Here is a 19,839-nt window from a genome sequence, read left to right on the forward strand (position 1 = left end):
TCCTCCCTCTCCTCTACGATATTCAACATATATCTCCTCCCCCTCTGTCATCATCTAACTGATCTTGGACTCAGATTCTACATCTACGCAGATGACGTCCAAATCATCATCCCTATCCGTGAATCTCTAACTTCCACTCTAAGCTTCTGGGAGAAATGCCTTTCCTCTATCAATTCCTTACTCACCTCCCTGCAACTCACCCTCAACTCTGCTAAAACTGAGCTCCTCTTCATCCACAACCACCAAACCTTTAAGCTGGCCCCACCCATAGACCCTCTGACCACCTCTCTTATCTTGCAACCCTCTGTAAGGAACTTAGGCATCCTAATTGACCCACATCTGAGCCTTAAGAATCACATCACCTCCATCATAAAGGGAGGTTTCTATAAGCTCATGATAAGCCCCTACTCCATACTCTTGACCTCAAAACTGTAATCCAAGCCACCTTATCATCTAAGTTGGATTACTGCAACTCCTTGTACCTTGGTCTTCCCTTCTCCACCATCAGACCTCTCCAGATACTTCAAAATGCCACAGCAAGGATAATCAGTAATGCACGCAAATCAGACCATATAACCCCCATCCTTAAAGACCTACACTGGCTCCCCATTTCCTCCTGCATCCTGTTCAAAACCCTTACCATTATACACAAAGCTGTCTACAATCACAATTTCTCTTGGCTCAATGAACCACTTCAACTCACTCAATCCTCCCGCCCCACCAGAACGAAACACAAATGTACACTACTAGTTCCCCCACTTAAGAAAGCCCGTCTCTCAGCTACAAGAGACCGCACCTTCTCCATTGCCGGCGCTACTCATTGGAACGCTCTACCTCCCAATATCTGACTGGAACCCTGCCCTTTCAAATTTAGAAAATTGCTAAAGACCGGGCTTTTTCACCAGGCTTTCCCGGATTAATATTTATGACCCCTGGCTTCCCGTCGTCCCCTTCCTGTCTTCCCGTCATTCCGCCCCCCTCTGCCAGCAGCTAGCAGTTATCTTGTTTAATCTTGTAACTCTTTTATCCATGTAAATCCCTATTTTTTCCATATCCTTCAAACCACCCCGGTAACCCCAGTAATCTCTATAAAATCTCTATTAACCCACATGCAATTCTGTAAAATGATTAATCTTGTAACAGTTATATATTTGTATTTTAGTTAACCATGTTACCATCTTTCTCGCCTCTCTCATACTTTCTTTAATTTATGAGGCTCGCTGTTATTGAGCCCCCCTTTTTGGTTATCCACCCCCCCACCCCCTCTTATTTGTATTTTCTACCTTTTGTTATTATGTAAACCGATATGATGTGTACTTTAATGTCGGTATAGAAAAGCTGTTAAATAAATAAATAAATAAATAAATATCTGTAAGTTCTGATGTAAAGTCAAGACTTTTCCCTCTAAATAACAACCTGGCTCTTCACATTCTAAAAGTTCATCATATATCCAAAAAATACCTGCAGATTTTACATCTGTGTACCTTGCATTATAAATTTATTTATGTACATATTGACATTTGATATTCCATGTTTTACCATGAATGGTCTCAAAGCAGATTGCAATAAATTTGAAGTTGAGTATTAGATTACCAAACAATCAGACCATACAGTACGGAGTGCACCGTTTAGCATGCAATTGGCTGCGTGTTTTCGATGCGCGTCTATTACATCTTATTCTGTAAGGGGCTTAGTGCATCAAAAACGCATGGCCAGTTCCCCCCGAAAACTAAGAGCGCTCATCACATGGGATACTGAAAGTAAAATACTGATTTTCTGTACACCCTCCAATTTAATATCCTAGTGATATTAAGTCAGAGGAACCAAAAATTTAAAAAAATTAAAAAAAACCTAAAAAATCTTCTTACCGGCATCCGTTTTCCCAACCCGTGGCAGTCAGAGGGTTCGGAAACCGATGCCAGTAAAATAAGCATTAGGGACAATAGTGCTATTGTCTCTAATGCCTCATTAGTGCAACCCCTCATTTAAATAAGGAATCGCGTGCCCAGGAGAGGTGGCTGGGCATGTAACGGGAGACCGGGTGCTCAATGCGGAGCGTCTGCTCTCCCGCGATTCTTACTGTATTGGCCTGAATATAGGTTGAGTGTCTATATATTTAAAGACAGAGTCATAGGATATTTTTGTTGTTGATCTAAGAATAGGAATACTTCTGTGGTAACTGGGTTGTTGGACAGGAAGTTATTGCGAATGCTTGGCTAAAAAGTCATGCTTTAGCTTTCTTCCCCAAGGAGAGGTAGCAGGGTTTCAAGCATAGGGATAATGGAAGTATATTCCAGATCTTTGGTGTGTAACAGCTAAAGGCTCGAAGTCTGGTGAGGGACCATCTAGTTGAAGTAGATTCATTTGGGAAGATCTCAGTTCTTTTTTTGGGTCATAGAGGAGAAAGATTTGCAAGAGATATTCTGAGGCTCTTGCACTTGAAGATGAAGCAGAGTGCTTTGAACTTGATCCTGCTCTCTAAAGGTAGACAGTGTAGCCAAGATTGAATAAAGTTTATATGGTCAGATACTTTTGCTCTCATTAGGATTCTTCCTGCTGTATTATGTAAGAACTGGAGGTGTTTTGAATTGTATAGGGAGATGTCATTGAATAAAGAATTGCAATAGTCTATTCTTCTGGCAATTAGTGCATGGATTACTGTAGCCAGATTGTGTTTAGAACATAAGAACATAAGAACATGCCATACTGGGTCAGACCAAGGGTCCATCAAGCACTCCATCTTGTCTCCAACAGTGGCCAATCCAGGCCATAAGAACCTGGCAAGTTCCCAAAAACTAAGTCTATCCCATGTTACTGCTGCTAGTAATAGCAGTGGCTATTTTCTAAGTCAACTTAATTAATAGCAGGTAATGGACTTCTCCTCCAAGAACTTATCCAATCCTTTTTTAAACCCAGCTACACTAACTGCACTAACCACATCCCCTGGCAACAAATTCCAGAGTTTAATTGTGCGTTGAGTGAAAAAGAACTTTCTCTGATTAGTTTTAAATGTGCCACATGCTAACGTCATGGAGTGCCCCCTAGTCCTGTTATCCGAAAGAGTAGATAACCGATTCACATTTACCCATTCTAGACCTCTCATGATTTTAAACACCTCTATCATATCCCCCCTCAGCCGTCTCTTCTCCATGCTGAAAAGTCTTAACCTCTTTAAGCTTTCCTCATAGGGGAGCTGTTCCATCCCCTTTATGATATTGGTCGCCCTTCTCTGTACCTTCTCCATTGCAACTATATCTTTTTTGAGATACAGCGACCATAATTGTACACAGTATTCAAGGTGCTGTCTCACCATAGAGCGATACAGAGGCATTATGACATTTTTGTTTTATTCACCATTCCCTTCCTAATAATTCCCAAAGCACACTGAACCGACAATTTCAATGTGTTGTCCGATAATGAGACTGATGAGACACTGCGTCCATGTTTGAATTGGTTAAGACTCTCCTGATACTGTTGTTCGTATGCCCCTGAAGAAGTGTTTTGCAAAACACTGGCCGTGTTGGGCTTTTTTCATAAAAATATTTAAGATTCTATTGCCAAGCTCTCTAAGGATCTGGGACTTTTTACAAAAAATATAAAAAGCAAAAAAATGTTTTTGGAATAAAATATATGAAGGTGAATGATTAGAAAACTGATTGGTATATGTGGAGATACACAATGTCAGGCTTGCTGGCACCTTCATACAGGCGGGTTTAAATTAAAAATATTAATTTGTGCCCTTCATTATCAAATTTGACCTTTTCTGGGTAACAAGTGTCGACTCTCCTTTATTTTAATTTGTTGGTAATTGAAATCTCCCATTGCTATCACACTATCAATTTGGTTAGCTTCCCTAATTTCTCTTAGCATTTCACTGTCCATCTCACCATCTTGACCAGGTGGACGGTAGTATACTCCTATCACTTTAGTCTTCCTCAACACACAAGGGATTTCTACCCTATGTACACCATATCCATGGTAATTAACAATCTGGTTATATGTAAACCGAAGCGATATGTACCAGTACATGATCTTCGGTATATAAAAGTCTTTAAATAAATAAATAAATACCCATAAAAATTTGATTGTGCGTTTAGTCTCATGCAGGGTTTATCCTGTTGGACTCTATGCCATCTCGGACATAGAGCACCACACTGCCTCCCAGGTGCTCCTCTCTGTCATTGTGATATAATTTGTACCCCGGTATAGCACTGTCCCATTGGTTATCCTCCTTCCATCATGTCTTTGAGATGCCAATTAAGTCTATGTCATCATTCACTGCTATACATTCTAAATCTCCCTTCTTACTTCTTAGACTTCTGGCATTAGCATACAAACATTTCAAAGTTTGTTTTTTGTTTGTACTTTCATTCTGCTTTTCAAATTGATAGGGATAAGTTAGAATTTTTTTAGCTCAGGTGAATTTTTAGTTACAGGCACTTGGACTACTTTTCTTATTATTGGAACCTCACTGTTGGGATTCCCTAATTCTAATGCGTCATTAGTATCCTTTGAAGATACCTCCCTCCAAACCATGCGCTGCTGAGTGACTGTCAGCTTTCCCCTTTGTTCTAGTTTAAAAGCTGCTCTATCTCCTTTTTAAAGGTTAGCACCAGCAGTCTGGTTCAACCCTGGTTAAGGTGGAGCCCATCCCTTTGGAAGAGACTCCCCCTTCCCCAAAAGGTTCCCTAGTTCCTTACAAAACTGAATCCCTCTTCCTTGCACCATCGTCTCATCCACATATTGAGACTCTGGAGCTCAGTCTGCTTCTGGGAACCTGCGCGTGGAACAGGGAGCATTTCAGAGAATGCTACCCTGGAGGTTCTGGATTTAAATTTTCTACCTAAGAGCCTAAATTTGGCTTCCACAATTTCCCTCCAACATTTTCCTATGTTATTGGTGCCCACATGTACCACGACATAATCCAGAGAAGTTCTGATTTAGAGGGGTTCAATTTGAGTTTTTGAATACTGAGCCATTGTGCCAATGGCATAAGACAATCAGATTTCAAATGGAGGGTAATTGGTCTGCTCTGATTTTGATGCAGAGTTGAATGTCATCTGCAAAAAAGATGGCAAAAAAATGTTGAAGGCCTGAATGAGATTGTATATCGAACAGATGTAATTGTAAAAAAGAACTGGGAAGAGGATCAAGTGCTTGAGGTTTGGGGAATTTATTAGCCCAAGTTATAGACTGGGTTGTGTTTAGATAGATAGGATGTAAACCAGTTTGGGGTGATACTGTCAATGCTGATATTGCTTAAGAACTGGATCAGAAGTTTGCATTCGACTGTGTCGAAGGTGGCAGAGAGATCTAGCAATACAAGGAGGGAATTACCACCTTGATCAGCATGCAAGTAGATGCTATTAGTGATGGCTAGTAGAACAGTTTCAATTCCAAAGCATTTCCTAATGCTGGATTATTGATAGTGTTGTTTTCTTTGACATGGTCAAGGAGTTGGAGTTAAACCACTTTTTCTATTAGCTTAGACAGGAAGGGAAAATTAGAGACTGGGTGATGGTTGTCTAATATTTTTTGATCTCACTCAAGTTTCTTCAGAATTGGTTTGATGATTGCATTTTTGACTGAGTGAGAGAAGGAGCCTTGAGATAAGATGGCATTTAGAATAGTTGTTAGCCAGGAAGTTAAGATTTGCTTCAGGCTGCAGATGAATCTAGGAGGAATGGGCTAGTGGATTGGCTGATTCTTTGGAGGATCTTCTTTATTTCTTGTGGGGTGACTTTCCTGAAATCAGTTAGTGGGAATAGTTTGGTTCAGTTTTGGTGGGAGGTAGTAACTTTGTTTGGGAGATGTAGTGCTGTGATCAGTGAAGGTGAGAGGGGAAGAGCATCTAGGGAAGATCCATTTTTTTGGATTTTTTCTGTGAAAAATTGTGTGAAGTGTTCTGCTGAAAGATCATCAGTGGCAGTGGTGGGTGTTTGAGTTTCAGGATTAGAAAGTTTCTGTACAAGTTCAAAAAGTTTATTTGGGTGAATTCATTGCTAGTTCGAGCTGTTTAAAATATATTGCTTGATGGATGTCCGCTTTGTATTTTTTGCAGAGCTGGTTCTGGAATGTGTTTTATGTTTATGCCAAGCCCATTCAAGTTGTAAAGATTGTTGTTTGAAACAAGGAGAGTTTAGGACATTTTGGGTGGGATTTGGCTTGAGAAGTGCTAGTGTCTCAACTGCAGAAGTAAATGTCTTATTCCACTGCTGAACTAGCAGTTCATAGTGGTCTGAAGTGTTCATGGTAGTTGTTATTTTTGGAGTTCTCCTGAGGTGTTGCTGATGACTGCGGACAAATTTCTGGATGGCAATGGTATTGTCGTATGATGCATTTTAGCTGATAGTGGATCACTGGGGCCTTATGTTTCTAGTCCTGCTGGTGTCTTCTCGCAATGTGAATGTTCCTCGATTCTTCAGTTGCTGGAGAGATCCAAAGTCCTTGGGTATCGATACTCTCGTGCAGGTCTGGCCGGAGGACACGTTGCTGTATGCCTTTCCCCTGAGGCCAATGTTGGGCAGAAAAGTTTGGAGAGTTAAAGTCCACAGGAGGATGGTGCTTTTGGTGGCACCAGACTGGCACAGGAAACCATGGTATGCATATCTGCGAAGTCTCCCCCACATCCATCTTCCAGTGCACAGCAATCTTTTGCAGTAGGGACTTGTTCTTCATGAAGATCCAACTCTGTTTTGTCTTACGGTATGGCTCTTGAGAGGGTTCGCTTGTTGAAGCATGGATATTCTACTGCGGTGGTTTCCATCTTGCTACGAGCACGAAAGTTCTCCACTTACTTAGCCTATGTGTGGGTTTGGCAAGTGTTTGAGGCTTAGTGTGAAGATTGAGGAGTGCTTCCTCATTCAGTTAGGATCCCGCTCTTTTTGGAATTTTTACAGGATGGATTGAATAAAGGGTTGGCCCTTAATTCCTTGAACATACAGATAGTGGCTCTTGCCTGTTTCAGGGGACAGGTGAATGGTGAATTCTTATAATCTCATCCTGATGTGGCCCATTTCTTGAACTGAGTGAAACATCTTGTGGTTACCGGTTCCTTTGTGGAGTCTTAATCTCCTGTTGGATTTCATGGCGGACGCTACGTTTTGACCGCTGCATAGCCTTTTATTGCGGTTACTGACCTTGTGATAGGTGTTTGACTAGTGTTTTATAAGGTGATATGGACCAGGAGATAGGAATCACTGATAATGAGGCTAGATCTAATTTGGTATTGAAAGAATGGGAAATTAGGTTAAGAGTGTGTTTGTGTTTATGGGTCAGACCCTTGATTATTGGGTGTTACACTAGAAGATTGAAGCGTTTGTGATAATTGAAGTCTTCTAGAATCAACAGATTGGGAAAAGTGATAGCAACATCACATATAAACTTAGATAATTTGAGGAAGGAATCAGGGTGATTTTCCAGAGGACGACAGATTAGCATGAGTTTTGGGACTTCATTTTCCCAAAACGTAACTGTTAGGCAGTCAGATTTGCCTGTTTGTATGGAGGATGCTAATTCGAGAGCTAGTGTATCTTTGATAATCATTGTAACTCCTCCACCTCTTCCTATGTGATGATGTGTGAGGTGGGCATAGTTGAGTGAGTGAGATAGTGTCACCCTTTCCAGTCCAGGTCTCAGTAAGGCATAATAAGTGGAGGATAGTTCTTCTCTGAGGTCTAGTATATGATGAGAATTGCTGTTTGTTGAGTGTGCATTGAGGAGGCCGAGTTGTAGGAAAGGAGAGATAGTCTTTTTAAACTGGGAAAAGTAATGGATTGAAGTGGGATAGGATGAAGGAGTCTAGGACAGATTGGTTTTAGTTGGTAGGGGTGTTGCCATCCCCATGTATAGGTAGAGTGGATTTGCTGAAGCACATAGCATGGGGATGGTAGGGATGTTGCCATCCCCATGTATAGGTAGAGTGGATTTGCTGAAGCACATAGCATAGAGAATAAATAAAATATAAAGATGAACTGGCCCATCCACTATGCCCAGTTGATGTCTTCTCAGGTTCTCTAGCACCTTGGGCATATGCACATATAAATTCCCATATTTAAATCAACACTTGCACTTTCTACTCTCTTTTACCCAGTCTCTCAACCTTGTTCTCACTACTACCTTTTATGTCAAGTATGGTTAAATTCCATAATATTGCTGGCCTCCACCACCTCTGCTAGTAGGCCATTTTAGGCCTTGTTGTCTTCATTTTGGGCTCTTAAAAGTCACATATTGAACACACAAGTCTCTCCTGTCTTATACTACCAAACCACCTAAAAAACTAATGGGGCTGTCATCTGAAACATTCCTTTCCACTGCCCCTCCCCACCCAAAAAAAAGGAGGATGAGAAGATTGGCAGCATAAGAGATGGTAGACAGGCTGGGAGTATCCTTGAATTTCCAAGAGACTTGGACTGTCTACTTTGGACAAAGCATAGGCATTGGAATGGGGGGCGGGGGAGGGGGAGGGGGAAGGGCATAGGGGCCATGACTCATCCAAAATTTCCGGCAGAAGCCTTATTGGTGGCAGGTAGAATGGCATATTATGTACTTTCCACTGCCATGATCCCCTCATCTCCTTCCTAACCCTCCCTCCCTCATCATGAAGGATCGCAACTTTGCAGTGTCTCAGGCTGCTTCTTCCTTCTCGACTGCTGATGCCTGAACGACATCATCGACAGTTAAGGAGAAGTAAGTAGCCCATGTGGCAAGGCTGTGATCCTCCAAAAATAGGTCCAGCTGGGCCACCACAGAGCTCATCTCGTGGCAGCCAAAGAAGAAGCTCAGGCTGCCATGGAGCCCGTCCCATTGTGGCTGCTACAGCTAAAAATGAGAGTACCTTTCTGCCTACCTGCATGTGTGTATGAGAGAGTGCCTGCCTGCAAATGTGTATGTGTGTGTGTGTGAGACAATGCCTTACAGCTTGTTTACCTGTATGCATGTGTGTGAGAGAGTGTCTTCTTGCCTGCCCTTGTGTGTGTGTGTGTGTTTGTGTGTGTGTGTGAGACAGTGCCTACCTGCCTGTGTATGTGTGAGAATGCCTTCTTGCCTGCCTGTGTGTGTGAGTGCCTCCCTATGTGTGAGAAAGTGCCTGCCTACACACATGTGAGAGAGTGCCTTCTTGCCTGTCTGTGTGTGTGAGAGTGCCTGCCTACACACATGTGAGAGAGTGCCTGTCTGCCTGTGTTTGTAGGAGAGAGTGCTTTCCTGCCTGCCTACATGTGTGTATGCCTGCCTGTATGTGGGTGAGTGCCTGCCTGTGTGTTTGCACAAGAGCATGTGGGGAATATTTGAGAGAATGAACATGTGTGAGTGTGAGAGAAAGGATAAAGTTTGTGTGGCCACCCTCCCCCCATTCCATAACATTCTCAGTTTGACTGTCCATCAAAAGATCCCAGGTATGGAAGGCAGGAAATATTGTTGTTATGCGGAGCAGTGGATCCCTGAGCCGAGACAAGGCTGGTGCCACATATAGGAGGGAGGCCCCTATAGGTCCTCATCATTGGGAGGTGGATGCAGGCAATGGAGACCCAACCGGACCTTCACCTATACCAGCCCTCGTTCCTTGCAGGTTGAGCCCTTGGGTACTGGGGCTGGCAGGACTTAGGTGCGGGTCTCAGATGAAGACATTCCTTGAAGGCGGAAGCGAAGTCGGACATACCAGAGGTCAGGGCCGGTAGCAGGCAGGAGATCCCAGGAACAGGCTAGAGGTCAGGGCAGGGGGCTAGCAAGAAGAGATGGTGAGCAGGCAGGTTGTTAGGACAGGCGGCAGACAATGCAGAATCCAGGGATGAACTGAGTCAAGAACCAGAAGAGCCAACCAAGGGGATGAGGAGCTGGAACAGGAATAGGAGCAGGAGCAGGATCACAGTACCAGGAACAGGAGCAGGATCAGGACCAGGAACACATGGAGCAGGAACACACGTAGCAGAAGCAGGAGCACACAGAGCAACCAGCAACTCTGAAGCAGAGTGGGACCTGTTGCTGAGGCATCTTCAGATTGTCAGGGCCGGGATTATATAGGCCCCTGGCTTAGATGTCATCATTGAGAGCCACGGGCATCTTCCCACTGCTGGTCCTTTAAACATGGGGGAGCAGTGTGTGCCCGCACCAACGGAACCTGGCGCAGGCCGTGCATTGGATGGCATCCTTGCTGCGATGTGGGGAGATGCGTGGTGGGAGTGGAGCTGGGGGTTGCCCCCGAAGACACCGGCGGGGATTCCCCGCCACCACGAGAGATCACTCAGAGGTCCCTGGTGTGGTGGTAAGCGGCACCGGCCACCTGGCCATGTGGCGCATAACAGTACCTCCCCTTTTAAACCCCCCTCCTGATGGTTTGTGTTTCTAAGAGTGGGTAGCATGGAACTGTTGTTGGAGATTCTTGTCCAATATATGGGACGTGGGCTCCCAAGTTTTCTTCTCTGGACCAAAGCCTTGCCAGGAGATGAGGTATTCCCAATGCCCACGTCTTCATTGGACTTATAGAATCTCTTCGACTTGGAAGATCTGGTCTACCTCTGCCGAAATTTTTGAGGGCTCTGGGATCTTATGTGATGGCCATGGAAGGATGAAGGGTTTAAATAAGGAAACATGGAACACGTTGTAGATCTTGAGAGACGTCAGCAATCACAACTGGTAGGATACCGGGCCCACCTGACGGGCAACTGGGAAGGGACTGATGTAGTGTAGTGCTAGCCTCATGGAGGAGACTCTGAGGTGGATGTGCCGTGTGCTAAGCCAGACTTTTTCCCCTGGTTTGAATTGGGGGGCTGGTCATCTGAGGTGCTTGGTTATGTTCTTTGCATGGAGACCTGCTTTTTGGATTAGGCTTTCCGTCTGCTGCCAGAGGTTGTATAGTTCTGTGGCCATTAACTGGGCAGCCAGGGAGGTAACCAAGAGAGGTAAGGGAAGCAGTGGCACTGGTTGTCTTCCATAGACCAACAGAAAAGGAGAAGAACCAGTGGCCGAGTTAATGTGAGAATTGTGAGAGAATTTGTCCATGGAAGTAACTCTGCCCAGTTATCTTGATGGGCATTGATGAAGGCTCGTAAGAAGGTCTTGAATGTGTGATTGGTCCTCTCAACTTGTCCATTCGCCTGGGGGTGATACGCACTGGTAAGCCCCAGGCAGACATTGAATGTTTGGCAGAGGAAACACCAGTACTTAGCTGTATACTGTACTCCATGATCAGACACGATGTGGTGCGGAAGGCCATGTAACCAAAAAATGTGGGTGGTAAAGAGGTGGGCCAGTTCCTGTGCAGAGGGGAGACCTGGAAGGCCATGAAGTGGGCAATTTTCGAGAACCTGTCTATTACCACCCAGATGCTGCTGCAGCCATTAGAACTCGGAAGGTCAAGCATAAAGTCGGTGGACAAGTGAGTCCATGGTAGTTTGGGGGCTGGCAACGGCTGTAACAGCCCCCAAGGTCGTCCCACCACCAGCTTGTGTTGGGCATAGGTGGGACAAGATTCCACATAGGCCTTGACGTTGTGTGCCATACGAGGCCACCAGTAGTACCGCTTGAGAAGATCCAAGGTGTGGAGCTGGCCTGGATGTCCCAGCACGTATGAGTTGCGGACCCATGCAAGAACCTTCTGTCGGAGCCTCTTGAGGATGACTGTCTTCCCGGGAGGCACTGTCTGAGAAGCAGCCAAGAGAACTTTAGTAGGGTCTATGATATATGCTGGCGGATCAGGCGCATCTTCTGCCTCAAAAGATTGGGACAGAGCATCAGCCCAGGTATTCTTCCTGACCAGGCGGTAGCAGAGCTCAAAATCAAAATGAGCAAAAAAAGAGTAACTATCGGGCATGGCATGCATTGAGGCATTGGGCCTGGTGGAGGTACTCCAGGTTCTTGTGGTCCGTAAAGATGGTGATGCGGTGACGAGCCCCCTCTAACTAGTGTTGCCACTCTTCGAGAGCCAACTTTATAGCAATTAGTTCTTTGTCCCTGATGCTGTAATTTCATTCGGCAGGAGTGAATTTGCAGGAGAAGAACGAACAGGGAAAAAGAGTTCCGGAGTCGGCTACTTGGCTTAATACTGCTCCTATCCCTATGGAGGAGGCGTCGATCTCTAGGGTGAAGGGGCGATCCGGATACAGGTGTCATAGGCAGGGCTCCTGGAGGAAAGCTTGTTTGAGGTCAGAAAAGGCTGAAACCACTTCAGGTGACCAGTTCCTGGTACCGGCCCCCTTCTGAGTAATCACGGTTAGTGGAGCCACGAGCTGAGAATGGTGCGGGTTGAACTGGTGATAAAAATTCGCAAAACCAAGAAATCTCTGAAGTCTGCATAGGATTGAGGGTTGAGCCCATTCCTGGATGTTTCGCACCTTTTCAGGATCCATCTGGAAGCCTTGACTAGATACAATGTACCCCAAAAAGGGTAAACTTTCTTGCTTGAATGAACATTTTTCAAGTTTTGCAAACATTCACTGTTCACGGATACATTGCAGGACTAACCGCACATATTGGCGATGGGTCTGGATGTTTGGGGAAAACACAAGGATGTCGTCAAGGTAGATTACCACCGAGATATACAGGAGGTCATGGAAGATCTCGTTCATCATGTGCTGGAACACTGCGGAGCATTACAGAGACCAAACAGCATTACGAAGTACTCATAATGGCCGACCTGGGTGTTGAAGGCCATCTTCCACTCATCTCCTGGCTGGATGCGGACGAGGTTGTAAGCTCCACACAGGTTCAGCTTTGAGAAGACCTTGGCACTCCTGAGGTGATCCAATAGCTCCGAGTTAAATGGTAGAGGATACCTGTCTTTCTTCATGATGGCGTTTAAGCTACGGTAATCTATACAGGGGCGTAAGGTCCCATCTTTTTTGGCCACGAAGAAAAACCCTGCCCTTGTCGATGAGGTAGAGGGTTGAATAAAGCCCTTGGCGAGGTTCTCCTGGATGTATTGTGACATCGCTGATGATTCAGGAGGAGAAAGGGGGTATACCCTGCCCCGTGGGGGAATGGCTCTGGGAAGAAGGTTGATGGTGCAGTCGAAGTGCTGATGCTCTGGCAAAATTTCCGCCTTGCTTTTAGAAAAAACATCCTCAAAGTCTTGGTATTGTGGTGGAAGGCCCAGAGGAGTGGTGGCCAGAGAGATGGTGGTTGCAGGCTCGACCCATCTGAGGCAACCCTTGAAAAAGAGAGGCTCCTAACTGTTGAGTTTGAGGGTTCCCCAGTCAAACTGGGGCAAATGTAACTGAAGCCAGGGCGACCCCAGGACTATGGGGTGCACAGCCTTCTCTAGAACATAAAAGGTGATGTGCTCCTTATACAGAAGGCCTATATTGAGTCATAGAGGGTTGGTCGTATACCCGATGTGCCCCAGCAAGGGTTCTTCATAGATGGAAGAAATATACAGGGGCCGATCACGGGCATTTGTGGGCAGTTATAGTTCCTTTACTAGTGCATGGGTAATAAAGTTCCCTCTGGACCCTGGGTCCACCAGGGCAAGTGTAAAGAACTCTCAGCTCTCCTCCGCAATGGATACAGGGAGTGTCAGTATGGGGGCTGTATTGAAACAGCCTAGGAGCGTGTCCCCTCCGGCACCTAGGCTGATCCATTTCCTGGCTTCTGTGGGCAACAGTCCACCATATGGCCCCTCTCACCTCAGAAGAAGTAGAGACCGAGGTGGCGGTGGCAGCGAAGTCTCTCCTCAGCTGAAATATGAGTTTGGCCCAGCTGCATGGGGTCCTCTGGATGTCCCGTGGTGGCGACTTCCTGAGCCATTAGGAGGAGAGGTCAGAAAAAGGTGAGTGCCAGGGGCACGTGCATGTGAGGACCCTGAAGTTCCCGGGCTAGCTGTTGGAGATGCCAGTCAATCCGGTCCATTAAATCGATCAGAGCATCTAGGGACTCTGGTAGTTCTCTCGCAGCAAGCTCGTCTTTAATTCGCGGGGACAAGCCTTGAAGAAAAATGGCATGGAGGCTATCCTCTTGCCAATTCAATTTGGAAGCCAGGGTGCGGAACTCGATTGCATAGTCGAATAGTGACTGCGACCCCTGGCGGGAGGTGGAGCAATTCTGAGCCCAAGGTAGCCGAACGTCCAGGCTCTTCGAAGACCTGCCTAAAGGCTTGAGGAAATAGTTGGATATTTTGAAGAAGTGGATCCCTTCTTTTCCAGAGGGATGAAGCCAAATCCAAGACCTTCCCATCCAGGAGGGAAATAATGAATGTAGTTTTCTCGGTACTGTGTGAAGGGGGGGGGGGGGGAATTGAGCAGGCTTCAGGGAAAAATGCATCAGTGTTATGCCAGAGAAGGAACAGCAGCCAGTCCAGGAATCAGGCACGGAGGGTCAAAAAGCAGGAACAAACTCAGGAACAAACCACGAGAGCCAAGAAGCCAAGGCAAGGTCTGAAGGCTCAGACCTTGCCTTAAATAGTTCCCCAATGATGGAGCCTACAGGAAGGAACCCAACCTACTTCCTGTAGAGGCTTCTTTAAATCCTGGTTACTGCCACCCGCACGGCCCTAGGGAACTTCAGGGGGCGGGGCTAGCCGCGCGGAGAGGACGCTGCAGCCATGTTGGAAACGGCAGCCACTGTCACGGAAAAGACCCGCTGACGCCGGCCTCAGCGTTGGCGGTTGGCCCCACCGCTCTGGTGAGTGACCGGCCCCAGTCACGGTTTGCCATGGCCAGCGGCCATAACAATCAGGCATTGATTCAGAAATCCCAGGCAGAGTTTGGGGTCACCTGCATATCGAGGTGGAACCGGTAACCATGCAGGAACTGTCCGCTGCCATGGGACTAGTTGGCATAGGATTGGACTGGCTCATGGAGGTGATCAAGGCCAGCACTGAGCCGGTCCATGGTAGCTGCCACCATCTCAAGGCACTGCTGTTGTTGCTGGAGCTTCTGCAGTTTTTTCTGCTTTTCTGTACACTTTTCCTGGTATTTTCTAAGTTAAGGTTTGTCCTTACAGAATAAGGGGTAATAGCGCTTTGAAAATGCACTTCTAAATGGGTGTTAAATGGTGTGCTTGACAGAGTGCATCATACTGTATCGGCCTGTAGGACTTTCCCTATGTTGCTTCCTGAACAATGTTACAGATGCCCTTCTTCAATAATAGAAAACTGGAAATTTCTCCTGGAATGAAAAAGGAACTCTTCTGACCAAGTCCAGATGAGCTTCTGCTGGCCCTCCTTCAAGCAGCAGTGCTGTAACAGCTTCACTACACCTGATAGTCCTCCCTCTGACTCCAGAATATAAATCTTCTTTCTTGAAAATAGTTGGGAATAACTCCAGTAAAGAAGGAGTATGGAGCTAATCCCCCTTTCAAAAGAGATGTCCTATGATCCTCTCACTCTCATAATCCTCCTGAACCTCCAAACAACTCCCAACTCCTGGAGTCCTGGATACTCCACCCTTGAGCCCCAGCCACCTTCCAAGGACAGGAGGTAGAAAAGAGGAATGAGAAACATCAGTGGCTTCTCTGTTTTACAAAAACCAGCACCCCCTTTAGGGAGTGTCTGCTTTATTATTGCATGCTCTTCCCATCATCACTGACACATTGATAAATGCTAGGTAACTTTTAATACCCCCCTTTGATACATGGAGAAAAGAACAGAAATGATAAAGAAGAGAAAAGGAAATAAATTCTAAAAGTGAGAGAGGAAACTAAGAGAAGACTAAGAGCAAGGAGACAAAGAAGAAAAATAAAACTATAGATTCAAAGGCTGGAAAATTGTTTATGTAACCAGTGATCAGGAATAAAGTCTTGGACAATTTTAGGGATTTTTTTTTTAAATTTGTGGTTGGTCATCTGGTGTAGTGGACCACTCAAAGTATAGGGTGGCCAATCCTGTTATGGGAGCGCTAGGGAGCGATCCCGCTTCCGGGGAGAGTGGTGTGCCCTTGGACCACGACGCGACTGCAGAGAGGAGCTCTGTGGAAGCGCTGAGGCAGGTGAGATGTGTCCAAGTTGTTGCGCCGGCTGACCACCACGCTCGTGGCTGCCTCGACTCACCTCTCCCTGCTGTGCTGCAATCTTGGGCCAACCGACGCTGACTCCTGCAACACCCTGACGCCCAGGGTGACCTGTTCCGTGGCAAAGGGCTCTTCCTTCGTGGCAGAAGTGCCGCCGCCGGTTAGACCCCGTCCCCTGATGTCCATGGGGTGTGCGCGTGGTCAGAGCCCTTTGCCTTAAAGGGCCCAGCGTGGGAGAATTGGTTCCAGCCCCCTCAGTGACATCAGCAGCAGCAGGGTATTTAAAGCCTTCTAGTCTGACCTGCTATTGAGTTAGCAAGGTCTCTCTTGCCTAATTACGGGGTTCTGGGTTCTAGTCTGCTTACTAGGATTCGGACCAGCTTCCTGACCGTTTCTAAGCTGCTGCTTGGAAACTTCTCTACCCTTTGGGTTATCTCACTGCCTTCTGAAGCTTTGGGTGCCCACTCCTCGGGGACCCTTCACTTCCACTTTCCCTACGGGGCTGCTCTGCCTAACCTTCAGGACACCCACTCCTCGGGGGTCTAATAGACTTCATTTCAGGTACCTTGGAACTTACTAGATACTCGCTCCTCTAGGGCCTATCCTGCTCTGGGTATCCTGCACCTTGGACCACAGTTCTCTCTCTTCACTTGACTACCAAAGGAAGCTATCATCGCTGCTACCCTGTGAGTACTGCTACGCTCCCAGCTATCTTCGACTTTACCTCTTCAGGTTCACGGGTTATCCCGCGCTGCGGAACACTGTGGAACACTACCGGACCTTTGCTATTACTGGGTGAGAGCTTCAACTGCATTTACTTCAGAGACTACCTGGAGCCTTACTGTGATACCGCAGGATTACAGCACTATCTGTTCCTCGGACAATATCATCTTCATCACAGCAGTATAATAAAGCTTCCTTTCCTCTGTGTCCGCTTACTATTGAGTCCAGCCTATTGTTGTGGTTCCCCACGGAGCCCCTCCCCATGGGAGGTGTCATTGCCACTTCGACCAAGAGTCCACATTATGCCACAAACTCAACACAAGCATAGGTGGACAGGCAGAAGACCAGGGACTCGGGCCTCCGCCGAACCTGATGCATCAGTAGAGACCCAACAACGAAATGCTGGTCTCTGGGGTAGCCCTCCGGCCACTCGATAGCCCTTTCGGACCTACCATATGGGAATGGCAAAAGCGCCAGGATGGACAGAGGACGAGGGCAGACGATGGAACTGGAACAAGACTTGAAGACTGAAGACAACATCAGACGAGGACTTGAAGACAGGGTCAGATGATACTGGATAAGGATGAGGCGGGGCTGAAGAGAAGAACATCAGGGACACTGGTGAAGACACATGCTGAGTGGAAAGAAGACAGAAGAGTTAAAACTCAGTATGAAGGAATCCGGCCAAGACTCGTAGCAGCAACCATCCTGAACTGAGCTTCGGGACCCGGCGTGATCAGCTCAGGCCAACCTGAAGAAGGGTTGGCTTCAGACCCAGCACAGAAGACGAATCAGAAGGTCAAGACCAAAGTTGAAGAGAGGAGAGCCCACTAGGAGGTAGATCCAGACCCAGGATATCTGAGAAGAAGGCTTCCCTGACAAGGGAGCCAAAAGTCTGAAGGCTTCTTTGACAAAGAAGCCAAAAGGGTCTGAAAGCTTGACAGAGAAAGGACTGAAGATGACGACATCAAAGGAGTTTGAAGACAAGTCATCTGTACATAAAGACATCTGGAACGTCAGGACATCTGGACTTCAAACCCCAGGATACTCAGTCAAGAGCATCCAGGAGGTGTTGAGTGAACTGGAGAACAAGACATCTGAGACATCTGGACATCTGGACTTCAGACCCCCAGGTCACTCAACCAAGAACATCGAGGAGGCTCTGAGAGGCAGAACAACTGGATGACGGACTTCAGGAAAGACAGAACATCAGAAGATGAGGACTTCAGGAAGATCTGAAGGTGAGGACATCAGGAGGGTCGGACAACAAAGACATCTGAAGACAAGGACAGGATCCAGCGAGAGACCAGTTATGGAATGACGATGTAGATGAAGGATTAGGAACCACAAATGAAGACAAGGGAATTCCCATGAAGAACAGAGTGCCTTGAAGAAGCAGAGAAGGATGACATCAGAGGCTCCTGGACCGAAGAGCTGGAACAGAGGATCCAGGAGCAGTCCGACTCCATGACTGACTCCTTGTGAAGGCGAAGAGGAACTGAAAACTGAGCCCTTTTGTAGGCCTGAAGAGGAAATGACTCGATGACATCATGTGGAGGAGCCAGGGACTTCACTCACTGCTGGCCCTTTAAATCAGGAGAGGAGGCACGGCCTGGCGCCCTGGAGAGCGGACTCCCTGCTGCAAATTAGAGCAGGAATGGCACTAGGCCATAAAACCAGGCCCAGCATCGGAGGCGGCTTCCTGCCGCAGAAGGGAGACTGGAAGCGGCTGCAGCCGCGGAGCAGGTCCAGCAGCTTGAAGCAACCACAGTGGCCCTGCCAATGCAGGGAAGACGTTGGCGGTCACTGGGCCACATGGAGGCATGGCGGTAAGGCCCGCCATGCAAGAAAGAAACGTGGGCGGTCTCCAGGCTGCGGAGGACTGGCAACCGCGGCCTCCTGGCCGCAAGGGAGCACAGTAGTGGTGGTTCTGGGCCGCAGCAGTGGCGTCGGGCAGCAGGCAGGCTGGAAAAAGGTGAGAGAAGAGTGAGAGGTTGCTCACGGCCTAGCCGCAGGCAGAATCATAACAAATCCTCTCTGTGGCAGCACAGTTGTCCGTCAGTCAGAAGCTGGGATAATATCAGACAACTCCAAATCTGTGATTCCAAAAGTAGTCTGAGTTTTATTTAAGGAAAAAGTTATTTATAAGTTGCTCAACAAGCACATTAGAGTGTGCATGGTTTTCACAAACCTTTGCTGAGCATTAGGAAAGTGTATTTCCTAGTTCAAACATGAGAGATTTCTGAAGCTACTGGATACATCATCAAATATCTTTTTTTAGGTATGGCACAATTTTAAAGGCACGCTGTCTATTCCTGGCCTTCTTTGAGAATTTCTGGATCACCCTTCCTTCTCATAGGCAGTTTACAATGGGGCCGATTCAATATGGTGCGCTGAGCCGAGCACACTCTTAACTTGCAGTTGGACGCGGGTAGAACAGGTGCTAATCAATCCCCTAATGCAATAAGGGGATTAGCGCATATTCACATTTAACTGTCATCTATTAATGCCTGCCAGGATCAGACGTTAATAGATGTGCGCATCAAAAAATGGGGGGGATATGATAGAGGTCTTTAAGATCATGAGAGGTCTTGAACAAGTAGATGTGAATCGGTTATTTACAGTTTCAAATAATAGAAGGACTAGAGGGCATTCCATGAAGTTAGCAAGTAGCACATTTAAGACTAATCGGAGAAAATTCTTTTTCACTCAATGCACAATAAAGCTCTGGAATTTGTTGCCCGAGGATGTTGTTAGTGCAGTTAGTGTGGCTGGGATCAAAAAAGGTTTGGATAAGTTCTTGGAGGAGAGGTCCATTAATGGCTATTAATCAAATTTACTTAGGAAATAGCCACTGCTATTAATTGCATCAGTGGCATGGGATCTTCTTAGTGTTTGGGTAATTGCCAGGTTCTTGTGGCCTGGTTTGGCCTCTGTTGGAAACAGGATGCTGGGCTTGATGGACCCTTGGTCTGACCCAGCATGGCAATTTTGTTATGTTCTTAAAGAAGAAAAATAAAAGAAATAAAAGAAAAAAAAATGTTTACAGTCGAACCCATCACAAAAACCAATGCCGAGTTTATCGGCGTCGGTTTTCCTTAGCGGCGGATAGCCACAAAAACTGATGCTGATAAACTCGGTGTTGGTTTTCAGTGAACTCACGAAAAATGATGCTGGG

This window comes from Rhinatrema bivittatum, chromosome 3 (assembly GCF_901001135.1).
Source record: "Rhinatrema bivittatum chromosome 3, aRhiBiv1.1, whole genome shotgun sequence".
Classification (NCBI taxonomy): Eukaryota; Metazoa; Chordata; class Amphibia; order Gymnophiona; family Rhinatrematidae; genus Rhinatrema; species Rhinatrema bivittatum.